Source organism: Adiantum capillus-veneris, chromosome 20 (genome assembly GCF_014529385.1).
Source record: "Adiantum capillus-veneris isolate H3 chromosome 20, ASM1452938v2, whole genome shotgun sequence".
NCBI classification, from domain to species: Eukaryota; Viridiplantae; Streptophyta; class Polypodiopsida; order Polypodiales; family Pteridaceae; genus Adiantum; species Adiantum capillus-veneris.
Window position 1 is genome coordinate 68,753,663 of NC_140950.1, and position 21,428 is coordinate 68,775,090.

The window sequence follows — 21,428 nt, forward strand, 5'->3', positions numbered from 1 at the left end:
CACAGTATCGACAAAGGCTGCATCAGAGGATTCGGATCACTTTGGCCCGATATGCACAACGCCCGATCAGACTAATGACCATGGAGGAGATTGATGAGATCCGCCAGCAACCGATGTTGGATCTCCTGTGATTTAGCTAACCAAGCTAGCTACTTAGTTCACATCTAGCAACTTAGGATTCCATAGTATTCTTATTTTTGTTACTCGGACTTTGTATCAGGTCCACCACATTGTAACTTTCTTGTCTCATAGGTCATTTTGGCCTTTTGAAGACGTTAATATAACATTTCATTTTTGTGTGTGTGTGTGTGTGTGTGTCCACGCGCACGCGAGGTTTTCCAGAGAGAGCCAGAGACAGAGGAGCATTATATCTACCAATGCACAACATACTACGAGATCCGCAAGCGTTTTCATTGCTTATTCAAAGAGGGCTTTGGCCCCTTATCCTGCATCATGGACTACTATGAACAGAGGTGCCTAGTTCTCTTCTTGCTGAAAATCCGTAGACTCAGAGAGACTACCCTCAAGAGCATAGGACCTACACATAGAGGATCCATACAGAGACAAATCACTATTTTTTACAGAGGGACTACTCGAGATGGCCCACCATAGGTTACCCAATCACACCCTCGTTTGGACATCTTGATTGAACCAACTAGCTTGGGCGCTCACGACACCCAAGGGTTCAAGCATCTTCAAATCGTAGTCTACATCGGAGGCTACAGAGCATCGTTGAGCGACATCGAGCACGCCCCCCAGGGAGCTGACTATGGAGGACATTGAGGCCGTACTGCAGAGACCCATGAGAGAGTTCATGGGATGATCAACATTGTATACTTTTTCTATTGTACACCTCATTAGCCCCCACGTGATTGTACCCCTCCCCATATGTTTTGAGATGATGCATTATGTGATGTTGATGATGAGGATGTAGGGTAGGCTTACATACCTACCGATTATAGGTACCCTCGTTTATTTTAATTGTGATGTTCTCCAAACATTGTACTAGAGTCACACATGAATGTAACCTTCTGGTCTCATAGGTCATTTTGGCCCTTTCAAGACGTTAATATAACAATTCATTTCTCTCTCATCGTGGGATCCAAGTCATCATTGAGAGGCATAGAGCATCTCCTACCATAGAGGAGGAGATTGAGGCCATGAGGCATAGGCCTGAGGGAGATTTCGTGTGATGTCATTGTTGTGTAGGTTGTTTGGTCTTTTCATGCCAGGATATGGATCATATGATCATGATGATGTAACCTCTTGTGGTCTCATAGGACTTTTACGCCTTCTGCAAACGTCTAGCAACTTAGCATTCCATAGTATTTTTATTTTGATCCACCACTTTGTAACTTTCTGGTCTCATAGGTCACTTTGGCCTTTTGAAGACGTTAATATAATATTTCATTTCATCTCTAACTCTCTCTCTCTCTCTCTCTCTCTCTCTCTCAGCCCGCAGGGAGAATCTGAACAGCGTGCAGGTGGAGAATTTGGACAGCACACAAGGGGAAGATGTGACCAGTGTGCAGGTGTGCTCACAGAAGCAGCTCGCGATGTGCACACTGCCAAACAGCTCGCTCGTGCTCGTCCTGACTTGCTGCTGCTGTGCGCTGCTTGCTGCTGCTGACTGCTGCACGCTGCTGTTGCACATTGTTGGTGCTGATTGCTGCTGTTGTGCACTGCTGCTCACTGCTGTTGTTGATTGCAGTTTGCTACTGCCACTGCTGTTGCGAGGGGTCATGATGGTTGGAGTGGAGTGAACGAAGCACCTGAAGGAGACATTGCAATTGCATGGGGCGGAGGCAAGTTAAGCTTGGACAATCAGCCTGCCATCCACCACTAACAGAAGGGTGGTGGTACTTTTTGTCTGGTGCTAGTTGTTCTTGCCAATTTTTCCTGCCATGGAAACCATCTCCCTCGCTCCACCTTCACAAGACACGGAAGCCATGAATGTTTCACCTACTTGCAAGCCGCGAGCAAAGACCACCTTCATGCTCACGAACAAGCAGATGATGCAAATGGAAAGGGAAATGAAGGAATGGAAAACAGAGATGGAAGGAGAAGGCCAACCTCCTTCAGATGGCCTTCAACGAAGGCGCACAATGGAAGAAGGAGAAAGAGAACATAAACGCAGAGATACAAGCACTTAAGGCGGACTCATGGAGACTCAAAGAAGAAGTCTCAGTCCTCAAACAGGAGCCCGTTGACAGAGCAAGCAGTGGACTAGAGGGAGGTGAATTTCAGCCCTCTGTGATAGAGGAAATCAATGTGATCAAGGAACAGGTAAGGATGATCAAAGAGGAAGAGAAACTGAATGTGGCGAAGACGCCTTCATGGGCGGATATGATACAAAGACACAGAAGAAGGCGGACGAGGCCGAAAAATGGTTGAGGTCACCAAGAAAGGGAAAGGTACGGAAGCTCCTTGTACACCGACGCTTGTCAACATGACCCTCGAAGAGGACCAAAGAAGGCGGATTCGGGCTCTACATGTGAGAGTGACCAGCCTCAAGGACATAACAATGTGGAGAAAGGTCACAAGCCTCACATCCATGATGGGGGTGGAGAAGCCTTTGCACAGAAAGGCATGGAGAGTAGGAAAGAAAAGTGATGGCCCGGGAGAGTCTTCGAAGGAGAGAGCTCTCATACTACGCTTCCCCTCCTCGGAAGAGAAGGAATTCTTGAGGAAGAGGCCTACTCTCAAGAAGACACGCATTTTCCTCGGCGGCGACCTTACTCTCTCACAGTTCGCACATATGAGAGAGGTTATGCCAAAGATTACAGGGGCAAGGGAGAAGGGAAAAATAGCCTTCTGCAGAGATGGTCGGGTGTGAGACCTACGGGACCACACTGAAGATTGCTACTTGGAATTATAATGGGTCTATGAGGTTGGACGTTGGTGCATTTGAGGACAGTTTCAGAGACGGGGACATTGTATTCGTCTCAGAGACTCCCCAGGCCCCTGGACAAGTGATGCCACGTGGTGGGATATAGATGGGAGACAGCCCACAGGACAGCTACGAGATCTGAGCATGGGAGTAGAGGTTCAAGAGGAGTAGCAGTGCTATTTAGAGAGGAGCTACAACCACTACTACATATTGTACGGAGAGATGAGCATGCTAGATACATGTGGGTGAGACTGAGAGCTGACACAGGTCGATTTTTATACATTGCCATATGTTACTTTCCTCCTAGTACGTCGGAATATGCTGCATCCAGAGGGCAGTCGCCTTTCTCTATACTAGACGAAGACATATGGGAGTTTTCTAGGGATGGTGATATTATTCTCCTAGGGGACTTCAATGCCCGAACGGGTAACTCTCAGACAGTCTTCTATGACACTTCAGATGAGATGCTTAGAGAGCTGGATGTGGGTGAGTTGGGGCTTGGCAGACGCTCACATGACAGAGAGCAGACGGAGTATGGGAGATACCTCATGAAGATGACAACTACAATGAGTTAGCCATACTTAATGGCTTACAGCGATTTCCTGGAGCAGCCGGTTTCACATGCTTTCCACACAGACATGGGGCCAGTATAGTGGACTATGTTATGACACAGCCGAGCTTTGTCCCTCGCATTCAGGATTCACAAAGCAGTGGATCATGCTCTCTTGACACTGTCCGTTTCATTTCAGTATAGTACAACCCAGACATCAGGAGGCAGGTCACACACCCGCTATACATTTACACCGGAGACTGATTCCGTTTATACAGAGGAGATCTGGGACCGTCTATGGGAACGCATAGCTGGCACAGCTGATACACGCCTTTCAGTGGAGGAGTGCACCACTCTACTGACTGAGACACTGCATGGTGCTGCATCAGTGGCATGCCCACACACCCAGTCGGGCAGGAGACGACATTCTGGGAGCATGCCCTAGAATAGTTGGTATGATGAGGAGTGCAAAGAGATGAGAGCCCAGCTTCAGAGGGATCTTCTTTTAGGAGTCATCACTTAACAATAGTCTCGGATTGCTTCCCGGCGTCTTGTGCGATGGAAGAAGCGAGCTTACCTGGCTCAGATGGAGCGAGACTTATATCAGATGTTCTTCAGTAGGGACTCAGGAGAGGCATGGCGACTCTTTCATGAGCACTCCCCTCCCCCCAGTGATTACTTCACTTGATGTGTGGGGCCAATATGCGACATTGTTATATACGGTTCCTGGAAAGGAACCCCTTCCAGACCCTACAGAGTCATGCCTAGCTACGAGCACCTTCTTTACCATTGGGATGGTATTGATAGGATGAGGACGGGGAGGGCATATGATCATGACGGTCTAGTAGTGGAGCACTTACACATGCTAGGGATATGTTGATGGAGGTTCTTGCAGTGCTGTTCAATCGTGCCATGTGTGAATTACTTGAGACTTGGAGGTTGTCTACTATTGTGCCTATCTTCAAGGCAGGTGATCCTACAGAGCCTGGGAACTACCGCACTATATGGTTGGAGACACATTGGCATGGTTGTATGCATCCATTCTTGAGCAGCACTTGAGTAATTGGGCAGAGGGTGAGGGTGTACGAGCAAAGGGTCAGGCCGGTTTCAGGAGGGGTTTCTCCACTCTTGATCATATTCTGGCACTCAGAGCCATCATTGAGGAGGGTAGGTCAAATGGGAGACGGATTTATTGTAGCTTTGTGGATTTCCGCAAAGCATTTGACATGGTACCAAGAGCTCGATTGATGCGTACACTGCAGGAGATGGGGGTGCCCATAGAGTTGATTTGGGGGATTATGGCTTTGTACAAATCAGTGATGGGACACGCACGCCCTTCAGAAGGGGTATCTGATTTAGTTCACTCTACTATTAAGGTGAAACACGGCTGCCCGTTGTCTCCTACTCTATTTGGTATGTATGTTGAGGAGTCTCATTACATTGACAGAGAGGGTGACAGAGGTGCCCAGCTGGCAGGGACGTGGATCCCATTGTTGTTATATGCTGATGATATTGTGTTGATATCTGACTCACCAGAGGGTATGCAGCAACATTTGAATGCACTACATAGTTTTGCGGAGGATAGTCGATTGTGTGTCAACCTTGGTAAAACTTAGGTTATGGTGTTTAACACTACACCACAATGGATCAGGAGATCAGCACCTACTTTCACATATGGTCAGGAGATTGTGGAGTATACAAATGCATACACTTACCTGAGGGTAGTCTTTACTGGGCCGAGATTTTCTTTGAGAAGAGCAGCAGAGACTAGACTGACTAGAGCTTATGCGGCTTTGGGAGGATTGAAGAGGATGCGTTCGCAGGTTCGGTTCCAAGAACGTAGGACAAAGTTAAGGCTCTTTGATACTTTGGTTGCCTCTACTATGCTATATGGGGTGCAGGTTTCCTTTTGTAGGCCAGGATGGTTGGAGACATATAAAGAGGCCCTTGGTATCTATGATCTCTCGGCTGATTAGAGCTAAGGCCTCCGTACCGCATGATATCATTCGAGCGGAGTTAGCTGCCCCCCCTATGGAGATTGAGGGGCTGACCAGATCAGTCTACTTTGTACACATCCTATGGGATACTACCAGAGATAGATATGCCAGGTTGGCCCTAGAGTCCTCCAGACAGTTAGCTCTACAGGGGGATACATCATGCTGGTGACATCATGTTTTCAGACACATGGTTTCACCATGGACACGCTGCCTCATTTTCAGTACTCTCTACACGCACCTTTGATATCTCTGACACGGGTGGAGATTACTAGACTCATTCGTCAGTGTCACGTGACACATCCCAACCCTATGTGTCCGTGGACAAGCTACACCACAGCAGGGTTCAATCAATTCAGTGAAGTCTAGATTAGCAGTGATCTCGCACTTTTGTGAGTCTATTCGTAGACCGTGCATGCCCAATCACTTAGCATAGATGCATATCAACCGGTTGCACACAGCATGATCATCGGAATTCCCATCAGAATCCATTAGCATCAGTTAGGGGAATTTTCCAGTGCATTTAGCCTATTTTCCTATTTATTGGTATTTTCACTTATTATTTTTAAGTGACTTTCCTACAAAAGTAGGTAGGGCAATTTTGCTAAGTTAATATATAAGCAAACCCAAGTTAGCACTTTCTGGCAGAAGAGGCAGCAAGAGCACCTTGCTCAACAGGCAACTTCTCAACAGAACCCATCAGGAGGACCTAGCGTTTCCTCATCAAGACTAGGCTAGCGTTTTTGCAGCAGATCATCTAGCGTTTGCAGAACTCCCAGATCAGCCTGGCGTTTTTGCAGACAACAGAACAGGCCTAGCGTTTTTGCAACTTGCAGCCCAGTCTTGTGTTTTGCAGATTCCCGGCGACAGATTCAGCCTTAGCTACACCGTTTTCAGTTTTCAGCCTTTAGTACCCACAGATCAAGTCCCGAACCTCGCAGATCAAGTCCTTCCTGCAGCAGTTCCTCGCCGCACGGTCAGTTTCCGCAAGGTTTACAGTTTCAGCCCGGAAAACGCAGATTTCAGCATCTGCGTTTTCAGCGCGTCGTCGTCGCATCTTCGTCATCGACATAGAGTCAGAATTCAGCAGATAGAAGATTAGCAGATTTCAGCCCATAGCGTTTTTGGACAGCAGTAGAAAGATTGCAGATTTCAGCCCTAAAGTAGTCGTCATCATCGACATAGTCCCAGATTGCATCAGTCCATTGCATCGTCATTGTACCACTTTGTGCAATCATAAGTAGACCACTCTCGCCGACGAGAGTGGGGCCTTCGGAGGAGGGTTTTACAACATCTCGGTGTCGTATCTCTTCTCTCTCCTTCTCTAAGTCTCATTCACTTGCACGCACAATATCCACTCACTTTGTTCGTGACCACAGCACTCTACAAGACGAAAAGCTCTCTCTTTCCCTAAGAACTAAAAGGAACCTTGAACAATAAAGATCACTAATCTTGAGAAAAAACAACATTCATTCCTCTGCACCTAAAATTGGTATCAGAGCTTTGGAAGTGTTCTGCATTGCTCAAGGAAAGAACCACAAGAACCACAAGAATTTTTTTTGCTTGTTGCAATCGCACGAACCCAAGTTTACTTGGGCGTGGAGATTCCTAATCGTGTTTTGTTGAAGAGTGACAGGAATCCCAAGAAAGAAGGGCTTGTCCAGCCTCCCCTTGTGTCTCTTTTCACTCATTGAGAGCGGACCGTGCACTTAGCGGCCGGCCAATCGACGTGAGGTGGGAAAAAGCAACCTTGGTGTGAGTGCAAGGTTGCCAAGGGGTGCGCCCGCAGAAAAGAGTAGAACTCGGGTGAAGAGAAGATCCTTCTCCAACGCGATTTGCAAGCGAAAGAACCCCTCAAAACCCAAGAACCAAGACCCTCAAGAACCCAAGTTCCTCGCGAACTTAAGAACCCAAGACCCCCACGAACCCACAAGAACCCACGACTTTAGAATGATCATCACTCGAAGCGGAATGGATACTTCGCTTGGAGGTGATGAGCATGAGAGAGGCGAAGAAGAATTTTCCCCACCAGGAGGTTTTTCCGACCCTTCCCCATCTACGACAAAGATTGCACTAACTCCTATGGAGGAGTTAAAGCAGATGTTTAAGGAAAGAATGGCAGAAATGAAACGCAGACAGGCAGAAGAAAAAGCAGAAAGAGAAGCCGAAAGAAAGGCAAGCCAAGAACGGCGCGACCGACACATGCAAGAGTTCTTGCGACTCTTGTATCCCGTGCCGACGCAGATGCAAGAGATTCAGGAGACGGAGACTCTCTCACTCTCTTTTTCTCCAAAGCAAGACCCACAGGATTTGCATGATTGTGTGAAGCATGATGGTGATTTGATTGACAATGATTTGAATGACAATGATAAGCATGATGATTTGGATGCCAATGATTTGCATGATGATTTGCATGATCAAGATGTGATTTCTCACAAGCAGGATGAGTTGCATGAAGAAGATGTGATTCTTCACAAGAATGATGTTTTAGTTGATGCTTTTTCTAGCGAAGCTAACCTCGTTGTAGATTCGATCAATCACCAAGAATCATTCTTGGCTGTCGAATCGAGGTCCACAGATCCCCCACAAGAAGATGCGATAGATCCCGAAGAAGCGATCTTGGCTCTTGAGCCTTGGTCCAAAGCACCATCACAGGAAGTATTATGTGTTCGCATGATTGAGATGCACGCATTGTTCGAGTGTTTCACTCGTGACGGTTTCTTGTATTTTAGTCAGCATCATTATGCGATCCCTTTTCCTAAGCATGACATATTGTATGTTGAGCACGTTTCTCTCATGGATGAGCACGAATGTATGCGGATTGTTCATGAAAAGCTGAAAAGTTTGTATGTAAGGAAGTCGCATTCCATGTCTCTTCCTTGGCATGACACAGTTTCCGAAAGATCACATGATAGTATGAACACCAAGCATAGGCATTTCTATTATGCTTTGCCACAGTTGATTGATTTCGATCAAACAGAAAAGATTCGATCGCATTGTTTGCATGTGTTTGATGAACGGGTTGTCACTCCGTCTATTTGTTCATCTACATTGCATACACAGTCTTTAGACAAGACAAGATTTATTTCCTTCACTTTACATGGAATAGGTATGTTCATGGTTTTGTGTTGGAGATGGTTTCAAGAATTTTCAGCCATGGAGATTCTTGGAGACGAAGGAAGCACAACTCTAGACGAAGTTGAAGCATCGAAGGAGCCATAGAAGACTTTGTGTCGCTTTCGGCGCGGCCCAAAGAAGCAAGCGTTGCAGACCTTTATGAAGTTCAAGTACCGCACGACCCACACATCAGAGTGGGCCGGCGAAGAGTCCCTTCCAGGATTCCGGATGCTGTTGGCGATCTCCCTCGACGCCATACAGTTCGGTACCAGTACCTCACTTTGAAAAGAAGGGGATGTCACGTGACACATCCCAACCCTATGTGTCTGTGGACAAGCTACACCACAGCAAGGTTCAGTCAGTTCAGTCAAGTCTAGATTAGCAGTGATCTAGCACTTTTGTGAGTCTATTCGTAGACCGTGCATGCCCAGTCACTTAGCATAGATGCATATCCTCCGGTTGCACACAACATGATCATCGGAATTCCCATCAGAATCCATTAGCATCAGTTAGGGGAATTTTCCAGTGCATTTAGCCTATTTTCCTATTTATTGGTATTTTCACTTATTATTTTTAAGTGACTTTCCTACAAAAGTAGGTATGGCAATTTTGCTAAGTTAATATATAAGCAAACCCAAGTTAGCACTTTCTGGCAGAAGAGGCAGCAAGAGCACCTTGCTCAACAGGCAACTTCTCAACAGAACCCATCAGGAGGACCTAGCGTTTCCTCATCAAGACCATGCTAGCGTTTTCTACAGCAGACAGCCCTTGGCGTTTTTGCAGCAGATCATCTAGCATTTGCAGAACTCCCAGATCAGCCTGGCATTTTTGCAGACAACAGAACAGGCCTAGCGTTTTTGCAACTTGCAGCCCAGTCTTGCGTTTTGCAGATTCCCAGCGACAGATTCAGCCTTATCTATAGCGTTTTCAGTTTTCAGCCTTTAGTACCCGCAGATCAAGTCCCGAACCTCGCAGATCTCACCTTCCCGCAGCAGTTCCTCGCCGCACGGTTAGTTTCCGCAAGGTTTACAGTTTCAGCCCGGAAAACGTAGACTTCAGCATTTGCGTTTTCAGCGCGTCGTCGTCGCATCTTCGTCATCGACATAGAGTCAAAATTCAGCAGATAGAAGATTAGCAGATTTCAGCCCATAGCGTTTTTGGACAGCAGTAGAAAGATTGCAGATTTCAGCCCTAAAGTCGTCGTTGTCATCAGCATAGTCCCAGATTGCATCAGTCCATTGTATCGTCATTGTACCACTTTGTGCAATCATAAGTAGACCACTCTCACCGACAAGAGTGGGGCCTTCGGAGGAGGGTTTTACAACCTCTCGGTGTCGTATCTCTTCTCTCTCCTTCTCTCACTCTCATTCACTTGCACGCACAATATCCACTCACTTTGTTCGTGACCACAGCACTCTACAAGACGGAAAGCTCTCTCTTTCCCTAAGAACTAAAAGGAACCTTGAGCAATAAAGATCACTAATCTTGAGAAAAAACAACATTCATTCCGCTGCACCTGACAGTCAGGATCTGATCCAGCTACACTCGAGGAGGACATGGATAGAGCAGGTACAGGAGCTGGGCACGAAGATGGCTTTCTATAGAGAGCATCTTCTCCACCTCACAGGGGATGGGTTTGTTATTCGACCTAGCTATATGGACACACATCTCTCAGATACGCACATCCTCACATCAGCTCGAGATCGAGACTGGTAGATTGAGAGGGTTACCAGCAGATAGCAAGATATGCCGCTTATGTCATCTAGAGCCAGAGACAAAGTTACATTACATATGTCATTGCACAGTGTACTATGAGATACGAGGCCGTTTTCATTGTCTATTCAGAGAGGGTTTTGGGCCTCTATCTAGGGTCATGAGTTATGAGGATCAAGAGATGTCTTGGATTGTATCTACTTGAGTTACACAGGCATAGGGTAAAGGGGCCAGGTTAGAGCCACCTAAGGAGGGCGACCAATTGCGGGCAATGTACTTCAACCTATTGGAAGCGGCAAGGTGCGAATGGAAGAGCACTGCAGCAGCTATGTGCAAAAGAAGCATCATCATTAATGAAGCTCTGGGAGCTACGCGTGCCTGAAGCAAAGGTTCTTGTGTAACAAAATCGACCACCAAAGGGAACCCCCTCAAGGGGGTATTCAATGCCACCATAGCCAGTTAGGATCGAGCTCAGATCCGACGAGCAGGATTCAATGTTAGCTACGTTGAACACAAGAATGAACGCCCCGCCATGTCCCTAATATGGAGCACTCGCCATTAGGATTGGGGGGCGATGGGTCCCTGTACAGGTACCTCGCTTTTAAATGGCCCCTTTACCCTAGAGACACTTTACTGAGGAGAGCTCGAGAGAGACAGTCCCAGAGACAGATTACAGATTTCTTTACACTAGATATTGGACACCCATAGGAGCAGCCACCATTGCAGAGCTCTGTCTGCACTCATACTACTACTACTAGCATTCTCATAGACCGAGCATTGGAGCTAGGGAGATCTAGACGACCGCGATTGAGGAGATGAGCTACACAGTATCGACGGAGACTACAACAGAGAATTCAAGCCATACTTTCTCGACGTCCAGAGTGTTGATGAGGATGGATCTCTACCATATCTCCCCCCCCCCCAATTCTCTCATTGTACTGGGCACCGTTTGTATTAGTTGGCACATCCATCCAGTCCCAGCTTGTAGTAGTTTTATTTTTTGTTTCAGTTCTTTTGATTCCGGACATGGTATCAGATTCACTATGTTGTAACAGCTTCGTCTCATAGGTCATTTTGGCCTTTTGAAGACGTTAATATATCGTTTCATCTCTCTCTCTCTCTCTCTCTCTCTCTCTCTCTCTCTCTCTCTCTCTCTCACACACACACACACACACACACACACACACACACACACACACACACACACACACACACACACACACACACGGATACATACCCACACACATAATACACGCATATACGCATACACACACGTACTCCCTCTCTTCCCCTTCTCCCCTCTTCTTCACAATATGAAGAGAGGGTAGCTTCGAAGACAACCATGTCTTCCCCCACCATCAAGACGCCGACACCGACAATGAAGACAACCTTCATGCTCACGAACAAGAGGCTTGCACAATTGGAGAAGGACATGAAAGAATGGTGGATGGAGAGAGAGATATGGAGGGAGGAGAAAGCCACCTTCATCAAGCTATGGAACGAAGAGAAGGAGGACATGAGAGCGGAAATCCAAAACCTCAAAGAGGAGAAGGAGAGAAGGGAACGGGAGAACGAGAAGGAGAGGGAGAGATGGAGGAAAGAGCAAGAAGAGATGAAGGCACAAATCGATCTCCTTCATGCTTCCATCACATCCCTCACCCCCGAGGAAGGAGAGATTAAAGAGGAGGCTAAGGAAGCCCTCAAGGAGGAGATCACCAAAGCCCTCACCGCAAGCATTGAGGACAAATTAGAGGCCACCAAAGAAGGATGGGTCGAAGTGGTCAAAAAGAATATCAAGAAGGTAGCAAGAGAGGAAGCCCAAAAAGATGAGGTACTCATAGTACACACAACCATCGAGGAGGAGAAGATGCGACAAACTCGCCGTCTCAATGTGCGAGTGACCGGCATCAAAGAAGAAGAAGGGTCTACACCCGAGAGCGATGGGAAAGCTTTATGCAAGAAAGTGGGATACAAGGAAGAAGAGATCCCTTTCTCCAAAGTTTGGAGAGCCGGCAAAGATCCAAAGAAGAGAGCTCTCATCCTCCAATTCGCCTCCGAGGAGTCTCGAACTTCTTTCCTCCGAAAGAGGGTCATCTTGAGAGGACTAGAAGGCACCCCGATGTATCTTGATGATGACCTCACAAAGATGCAACAAGATCACCGTCGTGCGTGCATGCCTAGAGTCCACCAAGCCCGCAAAGAAGGGAAGAAGGCAGTATATCGAGATGGCAGGGTCATCATTGATGGCAAGACCATCGCATAGGGACTCGCGGCCTGTGGAACACACGAGGAGATTCATGTCACGGTTTGGAATTGCAATGGAGACCTATGGACACACCCAGAGAGACTTGAGGAGGTGATGAGAGGTCGAGACATCATTCTACTTACAGAGACACACGAGAGCCCAGAGAGAGGGCTACCACGGATACATGGATTCCAGTGGGAGTCTCTACATCGGGGATGTATGCGCCAGCACACCACTCGCGGTTCAGGAGGAGTGACCATACTCTTTAGACAGGGGCTTCACAATAGACTACAGATTGTTGCCCGGGACCCACAGGCCCGCTACATGTGGATTCGCCTCGAGCTCTCACGAGACAGGATCGTCTACATTGCCCTTTGCTACTTTGCCCCCACAGGCTCCAGATTCGCCCCTACTGAGCAGGAGTCACCGTACGCATGCCTCACGGAGGAGATTATGGAGTACTCCACACTGGGTGAAGTCTTCCTTATGGGAGACTTCAATGCTCGTACGCGTAGTGAGCAGTGTGAGGCATATGACCACGAGGACCCAGAGGCACTACACACTCTAGATGAGGAGGCTACTATGAGAGATACTGCAGACAGAGCTCCAGTCACAGCCTACGGACGACATCTACTTCGACTTGGCTCCCAGCACCGTCTCGTTATTTATAACGGGATGGCCCAGTGGCCCACCTCAGGGGGCCTGACTTGTATGCCACATGGAGTTACAGAGGGAGGGGGGAGTACAGTCGACTATATTCTGGGACACAGGGAGGCTACACACCTTATCACATCCTTCACCATTCCACCCATACCCATCGAAGCCGACCACACATACCTCTCTTTCTCCATCACCGGAGATACCATCCCACACAGCTCCACAGCACACACTCCACACACCACCATCCATTTCACACATGAGCTAGCCCCTCTTTACTCGGCCGAGGTCGAGCATGGCCTATGCCTCCTCCACCCATCCACACCACTCTCAGTTCTCACATCACATATCTCTTCCGTTCTCCACACTTCAGCTATTAGCTCGTTTCCACACACCACTCACACAGGACGCACTCCCCCTCCCGGGACTATGCCTCAGAACCGCTGGTATGATGATGAGTGCAGAGAGCTATACCGACGCCTCCGTGCATGGCGAGCCTTAGGAGAGATCATAGAGAGAGAGGCCAGACGGCATATGAAGACGCTGACACGCCAAAAGCGGCGAGCATTCGAAGAGGCACAGGAGCTAGAGCTATACCGCCTATTCATGAGCATGGATAGCGCGACGGCATGGCGCACCCTGCGCGAGCCACGTCCGACTACAGCTATTGAGGATCCACAGATATGGCATGATTATGCAAAGCGACTCTATGAGGTGCCAGGGCAGCCTCCTATCCCACAGCCACACGGGCCACGCCCCACGTGCTCTTCCTTCTTTACAGCAGAGATGGTAGAGAGGGCCATACACCGCATGCAGCACAGACGATCAGCTGACCATACTGGATTACAGAGTGAGCACATCATTTATGCGGCCTCCACTATAGCCCCGTTGATTGCACATGTCTTCAACCGGGCTATAGGGGAGGGCTTCCCAGAGGAGTGGACACAGCACACCATAGTGCCTATCCACAAATCTGGCGACACCCTGGACCAGAACTACAGGACTATCATGATTGGCCACACGATGGCCAAGCTATATGGAGCAGTACTTGAGGCACAGCTCAACCGCTACGCAGAGACCGAGGGTTTACGAGCTCCAGGCCAGGCAGGTTTCAGACGAGCTTTCTCCACCACTGATCACATCTTCGTTCTGCGCTGCCTCATTGATGGGGCAAAGGCGCGGAAGAAGAGGCTTTACTGCTGCTTTGTGGATTTCCGCAAGGCCTTTGACACAGTCCCACGCGAGAGACTCTTCCAGCGCCTTCACAGCATTGGGGTACCAACAGAGATGATTTGGGCCATATATACTCTCTACGAGAGGGTGACGGGTCGGGTTCGTTGCCCAGGCGGTTTTTCAGAGACCATTGCTAGCACCATTGGTGTTAAGCAAGGATGCCCACTCTCCCCGACACTCTTTGGGCTCTACATCGACGAGATCTCTGACTACATACTGCGAGCAGGGGGAGAGGGGAGCGACTTGGCAGGTACTCCGGTCCACATCATGTTATATGCTGATGATATTGTGTTGATTTCAGAGTCACCCAAGGGCTTGCAGCGCCATCTTGAGGCCTTGGACGAATTCAGCACACACAAGGGGTTGACTGTGAACCTTGGCAAAACCAAGGTCATGATCTTTCACACATCCAGTGCAGTGAGGAGCGCTGCCACCTTCACAGCAGCAGGAGGACAAGTTGATGTAGTCACCTCCTATGTCTACCTTGGCATCACATTCACCAGCCTACCAGGACCCTTCACTATGAGGCAGGCTGCTGCTGACAGGCTCACCCGAGGATATGCAGCTCTGACCATGCTAGAGCGGAGGTGCCACCAGGCACACTTTCAGGAGCCCCGCACGAAGGGGTGGCTTTTCGACACCTTAGTCACCCCGGCCCTGATGTACTCGGCGGCAGTATGGGCACCAGGATTGACAGCTGACCAGTGGACACAGCTTGAGAGGCCACAGGTATGTATGATCTCACGCTTGCTCCGCAGCAAGAAGACAGTGCCACATGACATTATTAGAGCCGAGCTCGCCACACCACCTATGGTTGTAGAGGCACTATTCCAGACAGTCTGCTTCCTCCAGAGGATGAGAGAGCTACCTCCTGACAGACTTACTCGTAGAGCATTTGAGGCAGCTATACAGCTATCAGAGAGTGGGCATGAGAGAGCATGGTACTCACAGGTCAGAGCATGGTTTGAGGGACACGGTCTTGACATGGAGAGCCTACCACCATTCCAGTACGACCCCCACTCACCATATATTCACCTCTCTCGCAGTGAGAGGAACTTGGTATTGAGACAGGATCTGTGGCAGCTATACACTAGGAGAGTCTGGGAGTCACCTGGCTTGGGGACGAGGATGTCAGATTACAGAGACCAGTTTCTCACCATATTGTCTGGGGGGTTCATACAGAGACCACGCTATATGGACACATATATGCCACATAGCTCACGGGTGGCGATTGGTCAGCTGAGAGTGGCTTCACACAGGTTAGAGATTGAGATCGGGAGACACACTGGTGTTCCCAGGGAGGAGCGAGTCTGCAGAGCCTGCACAGAGGAGGTAGAGAGTGAGGAGCACTTTGTATGTAGATGCAGAGCATACACTGAGATCAGAGGTAGGTATGAGGCCTTATTCAGAGGACAGCCCACTCTCCGAGAGATCATGGACTCTCGAGATCAGAGACAGCTCGGACGTTTCTTACTAGAGATACAAAGCCATCGGGACACACTACTACAGCCACACACAGCTACACAGACAGAGGGGAGACAGTCGCAGCTCACAGACTTCTTTCAGAGGATTGCCGCCCCTCCCTCACCAGACACTCAGAGGGGAGTGACACTTCCACAGGCGGAGGGGAACCGAGCTAGACGACGACCACGAGTCACAGGCTACAGGGGCGCGAGCTCCCACCACCGACAGATCGAGGAGATCCGAGCCCGGGAGCGCTGTGCCACTGAGGAGCGAGTAGCTCAGATGAGGGCCGACCCGACAGCTTTCATCCGGGTAGCCTTGGCACCAGCCCCGCCCATGTACCACATCTTACATCCCCCCATTAGTACAGGATGGAGCTAGATAGCTTGATGCATTCTCATGATTGTACTACCTTGAGCATATAGACATGCATATACCCCTAGAGAGATAGAGCTCCATCCCTCCTCAGATACTCCACTACCTACATTCAGTTCAGTTTTGTATCAGTTTTGTTTCATTTGTCTTTCCGATAGACGGATGACATACACACCATGTACATCTGTTTTGTCTCATAGGCCGATTTCGGCCTGACATAGACGTTAAAAATCTTTCTTTCTTTCTTTTCTTTCTTTTCTCTGTGTGTGTGTGTGTGTGTGTGTGTGTGTGTGTGTGTGTGTGTGTGCGCTCCCCGCTGCCACTGCTGCCCCTCTCACCCCCTGCCTAGCCCCCCCCCCGCCCCCCCCCCCCCCCCCCCCCCCCCCCCCGCGTGCTACTGCTCCGCTGCCCCTGCTCCCACGCCCTTGCCTAGCCTCTCTTCCTCCCTCTCTTTCTCTCGCGCCCACCCCCCCCCCCCCCCCCCCCCTGCTGCTGCTCCGCACTGCTGCCCCTTCTACTCCCTTGCGCTCTCCCTGCAACCCCCGGGCCCCAACCAAGCGTAGAGAGAGAAAGGGCACGTGCATAGAAAGAGAGGCGGGGAGAGAGAGAGAGAGAGAGAGAGAGAGAGAGAGAGAGAGAGAGAGAGAGAGAGAGAGAGAGAGAGAGAGAGATGAATAGCGTAGAGAGAGAACGCGTAGAGAGAGAGAGAGTCTCGGTCCGCGTAGAGAGAGAAAGAGAGGAAAAAAAATCTTGCACGCGTAGAGAGAGAGAGAGAGAGAGAGAGAGAGAGAGAGAGAGAGAGGAGAAAAAAAAAAACCTTCTACCTCCCCCCCGCCCCCCTTTTGCGACCTTCAGTCATGAGGAAACAAAATGGCAAGGATGAGGATGCAATTCAAAAATGCAAAGAAGAAATGATCGAGTCCATCAACAAGATCAATCGCCACCTCCTAGGTACTATTAACGCACTCGACGAGCGCGTGGCGGCATAGGAAAGCACGATACATACACTCGAGGATCGTGTGAAGGCCCAAGATGAGGAAATTGCACTACTCAAGAAAGAGCTTGCAGAGGTGCGATCACAAACTGTCCTCGAAGATGGAGAGCTTCAACCCTCAGTCATTGAAGAGTTGAACACTATTAAAGAACATGTGCGAGCCATCAAAGAAGGTGAGGATCAACAAAAAGAAACGACGACCTCGTGGGTAGAGGTTATCACAAAGACCCAACAAAAAGCAGAAAAGGCCGAAAAATGGATCGAGATTGTCAAGAAAGGAAAGGGCAAGGAAATAACCTCCACCCCCACACCAACCATCATTAACTTGACACTAGAAGAGGAACAAAGGAGACGTGTGCGGGCCTTACATGTAAGAATATGTGGCCTCAGAGACCAAGATAATGTGGATGAAGCAGTGAAAGAACTCATGACTCTGGTGGGGGTTAACGAGCAAACACATATGAGGGCTTGGAGAGTGGGAAATAAGAAAAGTTGGAGCAACGGAGAAACCTCGAAAGAAAGGGCACTTATCCTCCGTTTCCCCTCCATGGAAGCGAAGGACTTTTTGAAGAAGAGACCGACTCTAAAGAAGACTGGTATCTTTCTTGGAGATGACCTCACCCTCTCGCAGATTGCTCATGTGCAAGAAGTAATGCCGGAAATCAGAGCAGCAAGGGAAAAAGGGATGGAAGGGTGGTGATATTGGAGCAACGCTCCACATGACGGTGCGAGACCTGTGGGACCACACTGAAGATGGAAACTTGGAATTGTAATGGGTCACTCCGTCTTGATGTAGGTGCCTTTGAGGATAGCTTCATGGGGAGAGACATCATTTTCTACTTTGAGACGCATCAAGCCCCTAGGCAATCCATGCCACAGGTGAGCGGATATAGATGGGAGACAACCTGCAGACAGGAGACCAGATCCGAGCATCGAGGACGGGGCTCAAGGAGAGTGGCAATTCTATTCAGGGAGGAGCTACAGCCATTGATATATATAGCGCGCAAGGATGAACATGCTAGGTACATGTGGATGAGGCTAAGGGCAGAGACAGCCAGATACCTCTACATTGCTTTCTGTTACTCTCCTCCTAGTATGTCAGTTTATGCATCACCTAGAGGACAATCCCCCTTTGTTATTTTGGATAATGACATATGGGAGTTGTCCAAGGATGGTGACATTATCATACTAGGGGACTTCAATGCTAGGACTGCCCATCACCAGACAATATTTTATGATACTTCCGAGGAGATGCTGAGGGAGCTGGATGTGACAGAGATGGGCCTATCCAGACTATCACAAGATGAGGAATACACTGAGTATGGCAAATACTTGATAGATATGGGAACTGCACATAGATTGGCCATTTTGAATAGCCTACAAAGATTTTCGACAGCTTGAGGTTTTACTTGCTTTCCACACCGACATGGTGCTAGCACAGTGGATTATGTTATGGCCCACCCAGGTCTCATTCCATTCTTTCAGGATGTCATGGTGGGCACTAGGCCAGTTAGAGTAGCAGTTGATCATGCTTTCTTGTCTTTCACCTTGACGTTTCAGTTCAGCCCAGCTCCATTAGGAGAGGTCCCCACAGACACTCCGTATACCTTCATGAGGGAGACGGATCCTGTGTATATGGATGAGATATACAGGCAGCTATGCACTCAAGAACCGGGACGGCCACTAGCTGAACTCACTCAAATACTGACAGAGACGCTCCATGCTGCAGCATCAGAGGCATACCCCCACAGCCAGCCTACACGGAGACGATCTGGGAGCATGCCCCAGAATAGTTGGTATGATGAGGAGTGTAGAGAGACGAGGATCAAATTACAGAGGGAAGTGCTCGTGGGTATTACCACACATAGACACTCACGGACTATCTTTCGCCGCCTAACGCGACGAAAGAAAAGGGCTTATCTATCTCAGCTACAACGGGATCTGTATCAGCTATTTATGAGTCAAGACTTAGGCGAAGCATGGAGGCTATTTCACGAGCATTCACCACGACCAGCAGTCACATCCACAGAGACATGGGGGGAAGATGCCACATCTCTCTATACAGCATCAGGCCAACCACCTTTGCCGGACCCACTAGAGACATGCCCGAAGACATGTTCTTTCTTTACAACCGAGAGGGTAAGGAAAGCCATTGACACGATGAAGACAAGGAGAGCACATGATCATGATGGTCTGGAAGCAGAGCACTTCAGCCATGCCACAGATATGCTTGCAGAGCTCCTTGCTATGATGTTTGATCGGGCCATGTGTGAAGGCTTCCCTGAGACTTGGGAGTATGTCTACGATTGTGCCTATTTTCAAGTTAGGAGATCCCATGGTTCCCGGGAATTATCGCACCATCATGGTTGGTCACACATTAGCTAGGCTGTATGCATTCGTTCTTGAGTAGGAGCTGAGTAGATGGGCAGAGCAAGAGGGCATACGAGCACCAGGGCAAGCAGGATTCAGGAGAGGTTTCTCCACTCTTGACCAGATTCCGACACTCTGAGCTATTATTGAGGAGGGTAGACACCATGGCAAGAGGATCTATTGTAGCTTTATGGATTTCCGCAAAGCTTTTGACACAGTGTCGAGAGCTAGAGTTATACGCAGACTACGGGACATGGGTGTGCCTACAGAGCTCATCTGTGGTATTCTGGCTTTATACAGGACGATGATGGGGCGGGTACGCACTACGGAGGGAATGTCAGACATGATCCACTCCACTATTGGAGTAGAGCAGGGATGCCCCCTATCTCCGACTCTTTTTGGGATGTAGGTGGATGAGTTTTTGGACTATGTAGAGCGTCAATGAGACAGAGGGGCTCAGCTAGCAGGGATATGGATTCTGTTGTTACTATATGCTGATGATATTTTGTTGATTTTTGACTCTCCAGAGGGGATGCAGCGTCATTTGGATGCTTTGCATACATTTGCTCGTGACAGTGGAGTGTCTGTCAACCTGGGAAAAACCAAGGTTAAAGTGTTCAACACCACACCACAGTGGGTCAGGAGGTCAGCACCCACATTTACGTATGGCCAGGAGACTCTGGAGTACACACATGCATATACTTATCTTGGGGTAGTCTTCGGTGGACCGATGTTTTCACTAAGAAGAGCATCAGAGACTAGACTGACGAGAGCATATGCAGCCTTGGGAGGACTGGAGAAGATGTTGCGCAGGTTCATTTCCATGAACCGCGAACACAGCTCTGGCTTTTTGACACTCTAGTGACTTCAGCTATGCTCTATGGAGTTCAGGTATGGGACCGTCAGTAGACCACCATGGAGATCTGGCAACACAGTGTGGAGATGTATGGAGAGGCCTCTCCCAATGGAATCCCTGAACCCGAGGTAGGCTCTTGTCGGGGCTTTCATGTGTCTCTGTCAAGAGAATGATATCCCTGTCTCGACTCACCTCCTCAAGCCTCTCTGGATGTGTCCATAGATCTCCATTGCAGTTCCAGACTACAACATGTATCTCCTCTGGTGTCTCATAGGCCGCGAATCCCTATGGGATGGCCTTGCCATCAATGATGACCCGGCCATCTCTGTATGAAGCCTTCTTCCCCTCTTTGCGAGCTTGGTGTACTCGCAGCATACATGTCCAGCGATGAGCTACTTGCATAGGCGTGAGGTCGTCATCAAGGTAGATGGGGGGGCCTTCAAGCCCTCTCAAGATCACCCTCTTGCGAAGGAAGGTGGATCGTACCTCTTCGGAGGGGAAGTGTAAAATGAGATCTCTTTTCCTCGTGGGGTCCCTTCCCGCTCTCCAAGATTTGATGAACAGGATGGTCTCCTCTTCCTTGTAGCCAAGCTTCTTGCATAGTGTCTTCCCATCGGTCTCCGGAGTAGAGCCTTCTTTTTCCACCATGCCGGTGATGCGCACATTGAGACGCCGGGCTTGTCTCATCTTCTCTTCCTCAAGAGTGGTGTGCACAATGAGAGCTTCTTCTTTTTTTTTTGCCTCTTCCTTCGCCTCCTTCTTAATGTTCTTTTTCACTACTTCGACCCAAACCCTCTTTGGTAGCCTCTAGCTTGGTCTCCATGCTCGCGGTCAAGGCTTGGATAACTCTACCTTGAGGCTTCCTTGCCTCTTCCTTGAGCTCCCCGTCCTCGGGGTGGAGGGATGCGATCGAGGCTTTGAGGAGCTCGATTTGCTCCGCATTGCCTTCTCCTCCTTGAACCATTCGTCC

At 49.0% G+C, this 21,428-nt stretch overlaps 1 protein-coding gene and 1 pseudogene across 5 annotated transcripts in view; both read right to left on the reverse strand.

The window, feature by feature from the left end:
- The window catches only part of LOC147432678 (amino-terminal region of chorein), a 130,782-nt gene that overhangs the window by 19,106 nt on the left and 90,248 nt on the right, over window positions 1-21,428 (reverse strand). The gene's annotated exons all lie outside the window — the stretch shown is intronic.
- Window positions 20,744-21,422, reverse strand: LOC147432679 (uncharacterized; annotated as a pseudogene).